At 33.1% G+C, this 13,520-nt stretch overlaps 1 protein-coding gene across 4 annotated transcripts in view; it reads left to right on the forward strand.

Annotated features, from left to right (window-relative positions):
- Positions 1 to 2,433: 2,433 nt before the first annotated feature.
- Positions 2,434 to 13,520, forward strand: part of LOC118196953 (uncharacterized) — a 129,217-nt gene continuing 118,130 nt past the window's right edge. For 3 of the 4 annotated variants that reach the window (XR_004759484.2, XM_035368421.2, XM_085808420.1), the window contains exons 1-2: positions 2,434 to 2,585; positions 4,328 to 4,446. The gene's annotated coding sequence lies outside the window, so the exon portion shown is untranslated. Of the gene's footprint in view, positions 2,586 to 2,752; positions 2,879 to 4,327; positions 4,447 to 13,520 lie in introns of those variants that run through there. The other variant, XM_035368422.2, reaches the window with a different exon arrangement.

Here is a 13,520-nt window from a genome sequence, read left to right on the forward strand (position 1 = left end):
TTCCCATCGCAACATCAAAACACTGTTCAGAGCCTGTCCACATTCATCCATCTTCAAAATCGTGCTCTCAATTTTATTTGAGAACTGAGTCAAGCCTCCTCTTCAATAACCATACTCAGGTCCTCATCCAGTCGTTGAGCGATATGAAAAAACCTTTATCATCTCCGTGCACGGTAAAAATCAAATCAGTTGATCGACTCAAACCTGCATTTTCCATTAGTGATAAAACTTTTGTCCCTAACACTAAACCTTCCAATAAGACAGACATATTGAAACCTACCATGTCACATGTTCCTAAAACTATCACAAAATCTGGACGACATGTCAAATTCCTTGAACATCTGTCTACTATATATAATTTTCTGTATAATTTTTTTGTGTATCGTTCGGTATCCCTCACTGGGATAATACTCTATGGTGTTACTATGGAAACACCGTAAGAAGTTTGGGAGTTCTGCGAATGCCCGCCTCGGATGAGCGGCAGATTGTGATTAGAGAGCGGTGTGCATGAAACGGGAATTTCCCTTCTCATCGGAATGTTATTATTGATGTGTTAAATAAAGTTTATATATTTTATACTTGTGTCTTGTCTCACCATGGAACTCCAACAAGTCCTTGGATTCATGGTCCTTTTCGCATTTTACACAGCGAGGGGGCATGACTACACTGATTTTGAGCATGAATAAAGGCCTGGCAGCGGTAGCACTGTGTAGCTCCGCGCCGTCCTTTCTAGTTCTCGATTTTGATGCGTAGCCTCATCAGATAGTTTATGCGATGAATCTCTCTGGAGTTTTCGGTTTTATTAAGGATAACCAGGAACAGTGGCATCTTGAGGACTTCTGGTCCTTTCCTGCGTTATCTGGATGACTTTATTAACCTCAAAGCCCTCCTCAGTAAGGGCATTAGCAATTTCGGTGACGCTCGTATCGGTGGGAAGACTTCGAATTACTTCTTTAATACTTTTACTCGCAGCTAGTTCATAGGAGTGGAATTTAATCTGCTTAATATCAAGTAAAACAAGTTTATGAACTTCAATAGTGAACACTTTCACATGAAATTCATGCTGGGATTTGATTTGGGCCTTGAAATCCAGAGTCGTAGCTAGGGTTTTCAGCGCCCAGGGACAACTGAAGATTTCGCGCTCCCTACTGCTTGCCAAGGATGGAAAACATTTAATTCTAAAATGTCGTCACATCAGTTTGGCGCCCCTTGGATTCTGCGCCCGGGGACAGATGCCCCACTTGCCCCCCTCTAGCTACGCCCCTGTTGAAATCCCTGTAACCCGAGTCGTCTAGGAATTTTGTAATCGATCAGAGTCGTAGCTAGGGTTTTCAGCGCCCAGGGACAACTGAAGATTTCGCGCCCCGTACTGCTTGCCAAGGATGAAGAAGATTTAATTTTAAAATGTCGCAACATCAGTTTGGCGCTCCTTGGATTCTGCGCCCGAGGACGGATGCCCCCCTTGCCCCCTCTAGCTACGCCGCTGTAACCGATTTTCAAGTGTAATCAGAGTCTTTAATTATGATCGGCGGAAGCCGAGAGCTCTTCTTTGGATAATCAAATGTATTTTCCTTTCCTCTGGAGTTTTCTCGTTCACTGGAGTTAGCGTGGCTTGAGGTGGTGGGAAGTGGTGCAATCTTCTGGGCGGAGTCTTCTAGCGGGATGGTTTCCTCTGGTTTACGCTTTTGCGAGTTTCCAATATTGAAGAGTCCTTATGGTAGAATTTTGAGATTCTACTTCGCAGAGTTCAGAGTGTTATTTTTATTGGTCGGTTTCTGAGAGCCGTCCATGACTTCCTTGACCTGGATATCATCACTTTCATCAGGAAGCGCGCCGAAACGATTGCTATTTGGCGAGGTAGGCGAACTGGGGACCTACAAGGCTTGTTGTGAACAATTTTGGAAGTCCATTTCCTCTTTTCCCTTTTCACAGTTATCAGCATCATTAGTGGAAGAAGAGGGGTAATATTTCGAAAACATCTCTTGGTACTCTGGTAATTCATCAGCGATGAGCTTGACGAATTTTTCTGTCAGACGGAGAAACGTACGCTCGGATTTATCTAGGGTATTGTTATTCTGTTTTCCTTGAGGTTCATATAATCAGCGAGGATTTGCTTTACAAATGCTATTTTCGGTTCAGTCCAAAAATAATCTAAGTGCAATCGTGCAAAAGCACGAAAGTACGCAGAAAAAAAAAAATTTGCACACTTCAGCACTTGTATCCCATACAAGGCCTTTTTACAGAAACTCAGAATACGAAGTTCAGAATGCTTTTCAGAGCGAAATACAAGGCGAAACCATTGGCATAGAAGAATCAAATAAGATCGAGAGAGAGGGGACAGTGCACCATCTGAGCTTCACTGAGGAGCGAGAGCGGGTGTAACTTTCGTTCGAACTACAGGGGCGTGGTTACACTTTGCGTTCAAAATGGCACGAATGGGGCTAAGCTACCTCTAATGTACACTTCTACTTCTATTCTCATTGGTTATACGTGTTCATTAGTATTCTACTCATGTTTTGTTGTTCTTTAAACAAAACAATTGAACTTCAATGTCATTGTGACTTTTGTTCGTGTTTATTTAATCGGTAAGTATTAAACAATCTAGTAAGATATATTTTTGCCAAAAAGTTGTAAAAATAAATTGATTGCTTTTCGCAGATGTGTATCATTGCTGATATCTTAATCTTTGACTCTTAATTTGCAGTTATTTTGACATCAGACTTATTGATTACATGAGACTTTTTTTTACGTCCTGTCAGATTTATAACTAAGACGCGGGACTTCTTTGTCCATTCTCCAAGAAGTTATCTATTGTTCGTATTTCAGCCAATCAGCTGTCTGAATCAAAACTATCTGTGTGTATATTGTGAAGTGCATGGTAATTTTAAATTTACATGCTGACTTTAGGGATTACATTTTATATTTACATTTAACATTACATGGGAATTTTAGAAATCCGAAATAGTTGTCTGTTTTTTATCGTGTGACAAAGCGTAAAAATTGCACAAGCATGGAAATAATTTCTTAAGTGATGCTAGCCTCAAAAGTGCATAGTTAGAATAATCTAAAAGGGTTTCTTCTGCCTCTATACTGTCTTTACTCATGTTTTATCAAAATATCAACTGTTTTATTCGAGAAATACTGATACAAGAAGAATAATTCTGATGTACCTCTTGAGTTTTCAGAAATTTGTGCAATTGTTCTTGTGTAAACATCGTGTTTAATTGCTTCAGATTTGGGAGTTATAAATCGAATATGGAACTTGGTCCTTCAAAATTCGAAAAATATTATTACATTTACGATTACTATATTTTAAGAGTTACCTTTATTCAATATCTCATAACAAGCGCTTTAAGAACAAAACAAACGAACGAACAAACAAACAAAAAAATTACTCAGTGTATGCATATTGACAACTTTAAATTAGTGCGGAATTCAAATTTTGTTTGATGCTTATTTTATAGAATTTTTCCCTTCTAAAATCGGCGTATCTAAGACTGAATTCCATCCGGCTTTAAATTTCACATTTGCATAATTTTCTTCTTCAGAATATTTACTTATTTTTACTGGGCGAGTTTTAACCTTTTCTGTCAATTAGTAGGCAACTTGCATAAAATTTTGCTCAACAGTGGCTGTTAAAAAAATTTTGGATTTAGTATATATATATTTATGAGGAAATGTACTTTTTGTAGTCTTAGAAATATCAGCTGCTTTTACATTTATTGCGATATCTATTTTTAGATGTATTGCTTTATTTATATATTTGTTTTCATTTCAATTAATTGGGCAGCCTACAAATGACCAAGTAGATAAAGCTATGGAACATTGTTAACCAGCCAACCATTATGCAGGTCTATTAATAACTCAAAACTGATATCCAAATATACTCTTTATTTTTTCTTTCTCCATTAAGTTTAAATATTTTTCGGTTTAATCCTAGTATCCGGTGCACAAGGGATTTGGCCACTTTTGGCGGCTTTATGATGAGCAGTAAACGGGACATATACAATGAGTAGTTAAACGGGTCATTTTGGTGTTGGCGATAATTTTCAAAATCGTGCCAAGGATGCACTGTATACTAGGGTTTGACCTATTTTTCCCAGGTCTGGTCAGTATTCTAATAATGCACAGAATTACTAATTTATTATATGGAATTTTGCTAAATGTAAGATCTGATTTTCTTTGAAAAACCAAAGAATGCATTCAAGTTTTAACTTTAATAAAAAGGGTGTCAATTATCATTTCTGAATTATTTAAAATTCTTAATGTAGTTTTTCAGAGGATATATTATATGATAAAATTTATTAAGAATCTATTTTCATTGTAGGATTCTTTACAGAACAGCACTCATCAAACAGTTTTCAGAAGAGTCTACCAATGTTGCTCCTCGTCGAGGGCTAAATTAAGTGTATTATTATCATCTGTGATTACAATATTGTTATCGAAGTAAGTGTTATTAATGAAAAAAATTGTAAACAGTGTTATTCTGTTTTATTCTTTGTTTACTGAAATAACTGATCTAAGAAATGTATTTCTTACATTTAGAAAATTTTACTACAGTCGAAGTGAGCTGATAGCGAAAGTGTGTTTTCTTTTCAGAAGTATCAAGTTGGTGCATATATGTCTAGAAAAAGTGTGTTCTGCATTTTGCATATACTAGGAAAAATTCTGAATTATTTATACTCAGACTTGTTGTCTTGAAAATAGCTTCCTTGATCTGCATAAAAATAGCATAATGGTAAATTTCTGTGGTTTTGACCATGAAAACATTAGTCTTCGAAAAGTTTTTAGATTAATGAACTATCTTACATTTCCTCGCATTAGAAGTGGGCATTTATGATAAACTAAAGTCAAGTTGTATTGGAGTACTGTAAAGTAATCTTTAATATAGCCCTTGCTTCTGCACAATGGGACGTAATATATAGATGCGAGGATGGTTTGCCTATGGTCTAACATTTTATAGCATTGTCTCAACTAGTAACCAAAGAAAAGTTAGTAAAACATTGAGCTGAAGGCATTTTACTAAGTTCTTTCAGGGAAATTGTTCTAGTGATTATTAAATTTAATGAGCATTGTTATACATAACCCATTAGTCAAGTAACAATGCAATTAAGTAATGTTTTAATCTAATGCTGTTATTATACTAGTATAGAACACATTAGTGACACTGTTTTTTCTTTCTTTGAAACAAAGGTCTGTTTGGTCAGTTTCCTTTCTTACCTAATTATGTTAAGATGGCTTTGGGCAGTTTCATGTTATATATGCTTTTTTTTTTTTCACAAGTTAAATAAGGTTTGGTCTAATTCAGACATGTTAAAATATCATCATTAAGGATATCTATCTTCCAAACTTATTTTACTGTTTTTGCAAAACTCGGCGAATTTGAATTAAATTTTCCTAGTTGTCAATGTATAATGATTATGAATCTCTTGCACTCTTTGAGAAGCTTTAATGCAAGAAACAATCCTCAAATACGTTAAATGGTGGTTTAAATGTAATATGAAAGCTTTCAAGCAGAGTATTTAAATGTTGTCAGAAATTGGTTTGAAGACTGCTGTGTCGCATTTAAAACTGTTCACTTTATTTATTGTTGAACAGTGCACAGTAGCAAATTTGTACAATTCTCTCTTTTTTTTTTTTTTTTTTTTTGTGTGTGTGTGTGTGTGTGTGTGTGCGTGAAGAAAGATGACTGTATACATGGAGAGAAAAACAGTGGGTTGATCTTTACATTATGGTAACTTGGCGTTTTTTTTTTGCGAAAATTTGGCGACCAACTCTCCTACAGCAACCCTCTATTTTTTTTCCCGCCGCCATTTTGTCTTCACGAAGTAAAGACATGTTTCTTTTCTTTTTATCTACTGAACACTTCTTCCAACAATCTACTAGCCGAATTACACTTATGCTAGAAATTTTATCTAACAAAACTGCTTAATCATGACAAATATTCACTGCAAGATTGGGAAAAAGTGCACAATACCATACTCCTTACGCGTTTTTCAAAATAACACATACACATAAACCATGTACACGCCGACTTATTTTTACTTAAAAAAACATCCCAGAATTGCACAAAAATGGCATTGCGCACACTCTTCACTATATCCATGTACACTGCTTTTTTTCTCATAAATTAGAAAAATTTCACGAAAATACATGACAATTTTCTCAATCTTTAAACCCGGTAAAAAGAACATATATGAAATTACCTGAACGCGAAAAAGTATTTACCCTTTCCAAATATGAACATTTCCACATATAAAATAAATAAAATATCCAAAAACGTTTACCTCTAAATCATCTATTACATTATACACGTCACCAACAAATTCATACCGCAAGCATTACAAATACTTAGTATCAAATATTTAAATTATTTCCATGCACGTTTACTTCAACTTAAACGTGTACCAAATTCCTACAAACATAAAATTCACAAAATAACTATCATTTAATTAAAATATCACTAAACCATGTACACGTTGACTTATTTTTACTTAAAAAAACATCCCAGAATTGCACAAAAATGGCATTGCGCACACCTTCACTATATCCATGTACACTGCTTTTTTCTCATAAATTAGAAAAATTTCACGAAAATACATGACAATTTTCTCAATCTTTTAACCCGGTAAAAAGAACATATATGAAATTACCTGATCGCGAAAAAGTATTTACACTTTTCAAATATGAACATTTCCACATATAAAATAAATAAAATATCCAAAAACTTTTGCCTCTAAATCATCTATTACATTATACACGTCACCACCGCAACCATTACAAATACTTAGTGTCAGATATTTAAATTATTTCCATGCACGTTTACTTCAACTAAAACATATACCAAATTCCTACAAACATAAAATTCACAAAATAACTATCATTTAATTAAAATGTAATTAAATTCGAAAACACTACTTAAAATATAAATGAGCACATACATTAAATTAATACATACATAAATACCCATTTCGAATTCACTTTAGTTACGGCCATGGGATCCAAAAATTCACGAACACTGTTTCACACAACACAGAATAAAGCCAAATACAAAATTTCCAGATTTTTTCTTGATTTCCCCCCTTTTCTGATTAAAGAACCGTAATTCGTCCATTAATATCACATGACATATCCCATGATCTCTCATTTCCCTCACACAAAATAATGCGTAATCGGAACTGAGTACTGCTCACATTATTACCAAAGTCCCAGGTAGTAACCTTTATCGCCTCCAAAATGTCGCCAAACTACCAGTTACCATATTGTAAAGATCAACCAAACAGTGCAAAAATATTAGAGAAGGATTTCCTAAAAAGGAAAGTTAAGCATTATCCTGTTGATTGTGAAATTTAGCTTTCGTCAAACCATGAAAGTTGCCAAAGTTGCACCAGCTTATTTAATAAACAGTCACATATCACTGTTTATTTACTTATTGCTTTGTTAAGCTGTTTGATTTTTCTGGAAGCTGTGTTTGGAATGCTATGAGCAGAAACTTCAGGCAGATAATTTTCCCAATCTATTGCTGTTTTGTCAGCCATATCCAGTTGTTATTTCCCCTGCTCTGACTGCAGATCCGCTTTCCGACAGTGAATGTGGTAAAAATATATTTATGGGTGCCTTTTGGTGATAATTCTCGATTTTGGTGGTACATGGACATAAAGTTGGTGCAATTCTTTAACTTGTTATTTTGGCTTTGTGTAGCAGCGATTTTTCCGCCAAAAATCGCTGCTACACAAATCCCAAATAACAAGTCGAGGAATTGCACAAACTCTGTATCCATGTACACATTGACCTATTTTGAGTTAAAAAAAAAAAAAAAAACAGAGAATTGCACAAACTAGGCATTGAGCACTTCCTTCACTATGTCTATGTACGCATCAATCTATTTTTCACTTAAAAACTCAAATGAGCACCTGATTGTACAGTAGAGCCAAACAAAAGATACATAATCTCAATAAACTACATTTTAAATCAAACAATAAAATAACATAAAAAGGGAAATTCATCTTAGCACTACACAAAGGAAATATCCACTTACCTTATTTACGAATTTACATGTCTTCTGTCAAACAAAATTCCTTAACAGCATCCAAAAACTTCGAAAAAATTTTTTGAACTAGAATCTGTATACTGGCGTAACCACATAAATTCACGAAAATATCCTCCGTAGTGCCGGTATTGTCTGACGGTTCGACCATACACATTTCCTTCCTACAAACAGGACACTTAATAATAGCTATTAAGTAAACCTTCATTTGCACACCAGTCAATTAATGCTTTCTTTCCTTTCATTCCAAATTGTACAGAAACTTCAAATTAATCTTACTACATTCAGCCATTTTACCGTGTAAATCACAAAATAACAACATACGTCTTACCCAAATTTTGACACACACTTTCCAAATCTTTTCCCACAATTCCAATTGACGGCAATAATGTAACCAATTACATCATAATATGGTTTCCATAACATTCAACTACTGAGGTTATCATAAATGAAACAACAACTTAGCGATAATCCAAGGACACCCTTAAATTTACTCGAACCCCAGATATTAATTCTCTCGATCAGCTGTAAATGAACCAGAAAGCAGTCCTAAATGTGATTGTAAAGCCCTCGAACTACATTCATTTTCTAATGGATATATGCTTGCCACAAATTTTCCTGTTGCATTGCCATTTTTTTAAAATCAGTTTTCAAATAAACTACCGTATCGTGTCCATTAAATATGTACTTCCCCTAACTTTAAAAAGTACTCCACTAATCCCAAAGTTATGGTAATATTCCATAGCTTTGAAATTGCGCACCATTCTGTAGGTCCTGCATTTTAATAATTTTTTTCAAAATGCAATAAAAAATACATCAGTAAAAGTTAATTAATTTCCTTGTGCATAAAAACATAACATGGCTTATCGAGAATCAGTCAGGATAATATCACACAAAAGCTCGGATATTATGAATGCGTTATGTCATGTTTATCCGTAATTGATGCTAAATTTCTATTCTTGGTGACAGTTGATAGGATGATATGTAACTACTGTGTTTTATTACTGATGTATCTTCCTTTTTATTGATTGATTTACTTTTTTATCGAATTTTTAGTGGGCTACAGTTTGGAAAATTGTTCTTACATTTCACATGTTTTGGAACATTAGTCACCAATGAGTTAGCAAATGCTCTCCAAGGTCATCAGGGAATTTGCAGCTTTTTGGTTGGGGGGGTATGAATAATCAGACAGTGCCAGCTATTTAGATATTACCTTGAAGGTGGCATAATACAGTACAAAGTCCGGAATCTGGACTCGTTGGGACTTCGGCGATTCCGTATTAGGGGTTTTTCCAGGTTATAGATCATCAATTTATATCTGGTGAGATGGAATGCAGAAATTATACAATTAAAAATATGAAACCGTAATTTATGAAATAAAGAGCAATCATAATCTGAAGGATATCAAAATTTACAAAAAAAGCTTAATATTTATTTGTGTATCTTATTAAACATTTCTTTCAATGTAAGTTCTTTAAGTTGCTTTGTTTTTTGTGCTAATGCTTTCTCTGTATTTCTATAAACAGACATAATTTCTTGTTCAGTTACAAAGTTCCACTGTTCAAGTCCTGTAACTGCTGTGTCGAGAATACCAACTTGTGAATCGAAATTTTTTCCTTTTCAATAACCTCTCTGTCACTTTCTTCACTATCAGAAGCAGTATTTTCTGAATCTAGAACCATACTACAGATTTCGCCATCCGTTAATTGATTGATGATTGGGGCATTGTCGTCGCAATGAAAACTTCTGTTATATCATCTTCATTTATTACCGCTTTTGCTACAATTCCACTTTTTGTTTGATGGACATCGAAACATGCTTTCGCTTTGTAGATCCTTCGGCAGCTCCAGAATTGGAAACTCTTTTTGACATAATCGAAAGTTCAAACTTAATTTTTATAAAATTGCTCTAAAGCCCCGTTCACATGCAACGCTCCTTCGCACAGCTGCCGTTAGCAAGAGAAGAAAAAGGAGACATGAAAGAGTTTCATCTTTAGGATCCGTTCAGAAGACCACCATCTTCCTTCCCTTTACACCTAAGCCTCTGTGAACCTTATGTCTCCGAAATGGGCGATTTCTAATACTGTTTACACATTTTTAACATTGTTTACTGTTGTTAATTTTGTAATCTGTACTTTCGTAACTCGTACTTGAACTTTCGTAATGGTTCCTGAAAAAATATATGCTTTTTAATTATTATTATTTTATAAGCTGTTATTTAGTTCGCTCTTAATGCTTGTTGTTATGGTTAAAAGATGGTCATGGATTTTTAAACTGCTTCCGAATAAGATATAGAACTCAAACTTTGTGCATACACTGCTTGTGGATGTGGTTTCATGCTTTTGATTTTTAGATAATTAGATTTTTTTCAAATTTAACCATCTGAGCATTATGACTGACTTTATCTGGTCATCAGAACTTTTGCTACTTGGCATATATTAGCTTATAATTTAAGATATTTTGCTTTCTTACTTTGTTTAATAATGCAAATACCATCTTAATGAATGTAAGTTTGTGAAAATACAGACTAAAATAAGTAATTATGCAAACTCAATTAATAAATGGTGTTTAAATACCGGTCTTCATGATGGATCTAAAATCCTGTAACGCTCAGAGGGTTAAAGTTGAAACGATTTTTTGCAAATATTAACAAATAAATTGAGAATCTCAGAATATTATAGTTTGCACCATAAGGCACAGTGAAGGGAAAAAAATTAAATGAAATTTTTAGCATAATTTAAAAAAAAATATTTTTGGAGAATTTTGAAAATCGTTCATATTTTTAGACTTTTTAACGCCCATTAATTTTAAAATTTCATATTTAAAAATATATCAAACTTCTGACATTTTCACAGCTTATAAAACATATTTTTCACATTTAAAAAAAATGATAAAGAAAATTAATTGGATTTTTTTTTTTTTTTTTTTTTTTTTTTTAACCTTTTTAAAAGATATACAATGAAGCATAATGGGAAATATTGGTTCTTCTTGGGCATCAATTCCAAACATTGATTTCAGAGTAATAATCTCATTATACCACACTATTTTTATGACATTATTTATACTATATAAGTTGTTATTGTTGCCAGTTGTTAGTTTAGCGTGAGATCGGAGATATTTTTGAGTTTACTTTCTCTTAAGATGCGTTTTGTATTGCGTTGTGTTTAACATTCTTATTAGATTGAAGCTAACTACTGATTATACTTAGTGATATTCTAAATACTTGTACGAGTATTTCTATGTAAAATTCCAGGACTTTGAAGTGTTTCTGTTGATAAAATAAATTTTATTAAGCTATTATCGGATTTGAGTGCTATGACAATCATTTACGAACTATTATCAATTTATTACGAACCCGTACTTATGCAACAATATTATAATTAATTAATGTATTAAAATTGTTTTGAACGTGTTCTACAAAACAAAAACAGGTAAAGAAAAATTCTGCTTGCATTTTAAGATTTTTTTGCAATTTTTTTGGCCAGATAAGGTTTTTAAAAAAGGGTTGTAATTTATATTTACCAATTGAATAAATAGCACTAGGTTTGATTTATATATATATGTGTGTGTATTGAAATCAGTATTAAAATTTTAAAGAAATTTGAAATGATTTAATGTCTATTTAGTCCAATGTTTCCCAACCTTTTTTGTCCTATGCTCCACCTAATCCTCTCTAAAAATTTTAAGCTCCCCCTAGCGTATACATAATTTTTAATATTTAAAAATTGAAATGTTCACGAAAGAAACTTGAATGATAGCTTTTAGGAAGAAATGACTACGAAATTTTGTGAGGAAACACAGTAAGTGAACTTTAAAAACATGGAGAACTGAAATTCAAGAAAAAACTCATTTTAGTGAAAGTTTTTCATTCTAAGTATTAGTAATTTTTATTACTCAAATTTACCGTTTTCCTTGTTGCTTGGTGCTTGCTGCGAAGAAATTTTATGTCAGGTTCTAATTTAGATAACTTGATTCTCAAGTATCTCTGTTTCATTATATCCAACCGATTTCTTTCTTTCTTTCTTTCTTTTTTTTTTTTTAGCAACAAATCATTTATGGCACTAAATCCGCATTTAGCAAAATATGAAGATGGAAACGGTAACAATAGTTCTCTTGCAAATTTTGTTGCATTTGGATATCTGATTCTGGTTTCCTCACAAAGCTATGTCATCGCTCCTTTTATATTAAATAAAGTTTTAATTGACTCATCATTTTGTATTTCTGTCAGTTCTTCTTTTTACTGCATATTTGAAATATCAGCCAAATCCACTAGCATTGGCTGCATTATCCAAGTTGGGAAATCAATTTGTTTTAACTTACAAAATCTTTTAAATCAACCGATAAAATTTTCAGATGATCGACAATAACAAATATTAGTGGTATCAATAACAAGTATAGCGGTAGTACAAGTACAGTACAAGATGTATTATATTTTTTATTGGTATATTTTTTATATCTAATTTTTTAGCTTACTATAAATATATTTGGAGGTAGTGGTGCTTTCTAATGATTTACAGAAGAACATTTCTTCGGCAAAATCCCCATTATGAATATATCTTACATAAGTTACAGATATGGCCTCACTGTCTCTCAAAGGTGGTTCATCCATTTGCACCGAAAATTTTATTGTTTTCAGATTTTCAACAAGTTGTATTTCAGTATCCTCATTTAATCTTTCTTCTGCAAACGATATTGTTATTTAGTGGCATAGCTTTAACGTCTTTGTCATCTTTTTCTAGAACAGTTTTAAATGCTGATATTGATGGTTTAATTCAATTCTCCCCTATAGTACGGCTTTTCTCAGATTAAGGGATCAGTAATGAAATTTGTAAATATCCTCAAGAGCACGATTAACAGTTGCATTATGAGCAGTAAATAGATACTTTAATATTACTCTTTTTTTCAAAAATTTTCCTTAAAGTGTGAAAATAATTCAAATCTGAATTTATATCAGCATTATGTTTCGCCTTCAAATGTGCCTCAAGATGACATAGGTTCATTGATTGGTTGGTCAGGAATTATTGGCATAAAAGACAAAAGTTGACCGTTTATGGACCAGGTATGAAACCAAATTTTAAATATGCCTTGGAACACCGACAAATGTTTTTTTTCTTGCTTGTACCTCTCATTTCACTAAGGGCTGAAAGAAATAAATATAAGATTAATATAAACAAAGCTAAAAGCAGCTGCTGTTGCCATTCAAGGAAAGAATAATATACCGGTGCCATTCCTATAGTAAAAAATAAAATAAATTTGTTGGCTGAAATGTGCAAGAAATGTCTGGAAAGCATAATGTGTCAGTTATTTAAATGCCTTTAAAAGCATTTAAATGTCCATGTCTATAGCGAGAATTCTTTATAAAATATTTAAAATGCACCACAATTTAAAAACTTTTGTTACGTATGTTGGTGTATTTAATTATGGCAAAGCACACGAGGGCTATCTGCCTAAGGGGAGGGATGCCTTCGTGGAGG

Source organism: Stegodyphus dumicola, chromosome X1 (genome assembly GCF_044657685.1).
Source record: "Stegodyphus dumicola isolate Sdum_Otavi_A_Nest chromosome X1, ASM4465768v1".
NCBI lineage: Eukaryota > Metazoa > Arthropoda > Arachnida > Araneae > Eresidae > Stegodyphus > Stegodyphus dumicola.